Source organism: Myodes glareolus, chromosome 10 (genome assembly GCF_982192425.1).
Source record: "Myodes glareolus chromosome 10, mMyoGla1.1, whole genome shotgun sequence".
NCBI classification, from domain to species: Eukaryota; Metazoa; Chordata; class Mammalia; order Rodentia; family Cricetidae; genus Myodes; species Myodes glareolus.
In genome coordinates this window covers 77,497,786-77,501,767 of record NC_142035.1, presented here as the reverse complement: position 1 = coordinate 77,501,767, position 3,982 = coordinate 77,497,786, and the positions used below count along the sequence as shown (strand labels likewise).

At 40.6% G+C, this 3,982-nt stretch overlaps 1 pseudogene; it reads left to right on the top strand.

Annotated features, from left to right (window-relative positions):
- The first annotated feature begins 3,042 nt into the window (after positions 1-3,042).
- Positions 3,043-3,441, top strand: LOC125406527 (small ribosomal subunit protein eS12 pseudogene; annotated as a pseudogene).
- Positions 3,442-3,982: the final 541 nt, after the last annotated feature.

Here is a 3,982-nt window from a genome sequence, read left to right as displayed (position 1 = left end):
GCAAGACTTTTCATGATATATTAATAGCCCAGTTGTTTACCGCTCTGCAGCTGTTTCTCACTCTGCAGTGTGCTGGGCGGCTCTGCCTCCTCACCTGCTGTTTCTCTACATCTGCCTCTGTGTCTCCGAGGAGAACAGGAGACCAGTATACCATGTCACTGGGAACCAGCCCTGAGGAGTCCTAAGTCTTTGTGTTTGTTGGGGAAAGACCCCCCCCCCCAGCCTCTTCTCTCACTCCTCATGAATTGTGAACTTCTAAACCTAGGCAACTAAAAGAATCAAGGCCTCTGCCTAGGATTCAACTTGAGGATTTGAACTAGTCAACCGCCTAGAATTTTAAACCATCAGCACTGTGTTAGGCAGAGATCACGAAACACAATAATGTGCTACTTGCAAGCTACAGGCTAGCTAAACAAATGACAAGAAAACTGCTGCTATCGATGAAGAAGTGAATGTTAAAGGACATGAGAGGAGCCTTAAGAAATGCAAGTATTCATGGGGCTGACCTAGGCCCTCAGCACATGTTACAGTTGTGTAGTTTGGTCTTCTTGTGTGACTCCTAACAGTGGGAACAGGGGCTGTCTCCGACTCTGTTACCTGCTTTTGGAACTCTTTTCTCCTACTGAGTTGCCTCGTCCAGCCTTAATAGGAGAGGAGGTGCCTGATCTCACTGCAACTTGATATGTCACGGGTGGCTGATGTACATGGGAGGCCTTGCCTTTTCAGAAGAGAAAGGAGAGGGAGTGGATGGGGGGCGGGGGAGATGGGAGGTAGGGGGAAGGACTGGGAGGAGAAGATGGAAGAAGTGGAAACTGTGATTGGATTAGGGAAACTTAATTAATTAAAAATAAATAAAATTTTAAGAAAGAAATGCAAACTTTCAGAAAGATTAATAGATGATCACATGAATCCTCTTTCCCAATAGCCCATCATAGCATCTGTGAAAACATCCAAAGGTAAAGAGACTTTTATTTTACTAAAAGTTGGGGATAAAAGCTAGTCATTTGCCAGAAACTCCAGAAGTGGCTGCCCTATGTTAGCAAAATGACGGGTGGACACCATATGCTTTTGGTCACCCAAGGATTCCACAACTAAGCCATAGATTGTGGATTAAATAAAAAACATTTCTTCCTGATACTACAAAAGGCCAAAATTCCAGAGGAAGGAGTTGGTAGCTTTGCCTTTTCTTGGCTCTCAGGTATTGCTATTTTGTCTTATTGCTGCATTATTATTCATCTCTGGCATCTCTCCATCTTGCTTCTCAAAGGGATGCAAGCCACAGCACATGAGGGTTTCACCTTTACCTCCTTAATTACTTCCCAAAGGCCCCATCTCTAGAGCACATGGCTTAGTCCACAAAGCAACTCAAATCCACTCTTCAATTTTTCCATAGGAAACAGCTTAGATGGAAAACAGGAAAGGAAAAGAGTGAAGGGAAAGAAAGAAAAAAACAGAGTGTCTTATGACAGAACTGAAGCCAACTATGAGTCACAGTCCAGTCCTAAGAATAACATCCAACCTGAAGATGAAAAGAGAGGTGATTCTGATGAACAGAATCACTCAAAATAAAAGCGATTTGAGGAATGAAGCTGATGAAGCAGACTCAAGGACAGAAATCACACAATCATCTCAGGAGAGGTAGGGGGAGCTTTTGATGAAATCTTACATTCCTTTTTAACAAAATACCCTTAAGAGACTAGTAATAAGACATGCTAAATATGGCATGCCTGGATACAAAGTGTACTCAAAGCATTTCTACTTTTATAAAATCAATAACAAGACAGGAATTATATTGACTGGTTTTGTGTGTCAACTTGGCACAAGTTAGAGTCATCAGAGAGGAAGGAGCCTCAGTTGAGGAACTGCTTCCATGAGATTTAGCTGTTAATAAGGCATTTTCTCAGTTAGTGACCAAAGGGGGAGGGCCCAGCCCATGGTAGGTGGTGGCATTCCTAAGCTAGTGGTCCTGGGTTCTATAAGAAATCAGGCTGAGCAAGCCAGGGGAAGCAAACCAGTGAGCAGCTCCCCTCCACGGCCTCTGAATCAGTTCCTGTCTCCAAGTCCCTGCCTTTCCAGAGTGTCTGTCTTCACTTCCTCCAGAGATGAACAGCAATGTGTAAATATAAGCAAAATAAACCCTTTCTTCCCCAACTTGCTTTTTGGTTATGGTATTTGGTCTCAGCAATAGAAACCCTAAGAAAAGGGTATTCATATTCTCCATTCATATTAAGTATAGTGCTTGCAAGCATCATTAGAGCAATAAGACAAGAGAAGGAAATAAAAGGGATATACAGGTGAAGACTTAAAAGAAATCCCACACTAGCTCAAAATTGAGTATACTTGAGGGTTGTTTATTTAGGGGTAGACTCACAGATTACAGCCCTATGCTTGAACGGGGAACAGCAACCGAATCCCACAACCAGAAGATAGGCCAAACACGCACTTTACATTGGCATATATAGCATAAGAGGCCACGCCCAAGTGGGCAGGTAACTTAAAGGCTATTAGCCGTAGGAATTCCTACAGCATACAGGAAATAAAGAAGTAACCATCTTTATTTGCAAATGATATGAATCTATTAAATGAAATATCCTAAAGACTCCAAGAGAGATCACATCTGATAAACACCTTCCGGAAAATGCCAAGATGCAAAATCAACATACAAAAATCAGTACTCTCCCTGTATTCACATAACAAACATTCACCATCCACCACAATCTAAAAACGTACCTTGGAATAAATATAACCAAGTAAGTGAAAAATCTCAGTGACAACACTAAAACATTATAGATATAAGTCAAAAAGTACTTAGAAAATGTAAAGATTTCCCATACATATGAATTGAAAGAATTAATATTGTAAAAATGACTGTACTGTTGAAAGTAATCCACAGATTCAATATAATTGACATCAAAGTCAAAATGCCCTACAGAGAAGAGAAAACAAAATCTTAAATTTGGCTTTTCCCCTGCTGCTGCCAAATTGCACAGAAGTGGAGGCTAAGGTGTGTTAAAGATTCTGCCTCACCCATAATCTACCACCATGGAAGAGGAAGAAATTGCTGCTACAAGTATAACGGAGATCAATACTGCTCTACAAGAGATACTGAAGGCCACCCTCACCCACAATTGTCTCACGTGTGGTATATGTGAAGCTGCCGAAGCCTTAGATAAGCACCACACCCATCTCTGTGTTCTTAAATCCAATTGAGATGAGCATATGTACGTCAAGATGGTGGAGGCACTTTGTGCTGAGGAGCAAATCAACCTAATTAAAGTTGATGACAGAAAGAAACTAGGGGAATGGGTAGGTCTCTATAAAATCAATCAAGAGCGGAAACCACAAAAAGTGGCTGGTTGCAGTGCTGTAGTGGTTAAGGACTATGATGAAGAATCTCAAGTCAAAGATGTTATCAAAGACTACTTCAAATACAAGAAATGAATAAATAAAAAAACTTTGGCTCACTTAAAAAAGAAATCAGCCGGTGGAATGGAGGTTGGTACACAACTTTAATCCCAACACTCAGGAGGTAGAGACAGGTGGATCTCTGAGTTTAAAGCCAGCCTAGTCTACAGAACAAGTTCTAGAACAGCCAGGCCTTCACAGAGAAACATTGTCTCGAAAAATGAAAAGAAAAAAAAACAATTTCTAAACTCAAATGGAAGCACAAAAGATACTGGAGAGTCAGAGCAACCCTAAACATCCTCTGGCTCTCTGTGATTACTTTTTTCAACTAGTTGCCAACTTGGCCTCCTGACCCAAGGCTGATTTTATTTAATTATTGCAAATGCAAACTCAAGGTTCAGAGTGTGAGCTAATATCCCACAACATTTCTTCCTTTTGTCTAAATAAAAAGGAAAGGTTTAACTCTGACACAGTAAAACTATATACAATAAGAACAATTATCCAGTATTGTCTAAATAAAAAGGAAAGATTTAACTCTGACACAGTAAAACTATATAAACAAGAACAATTATCAAGT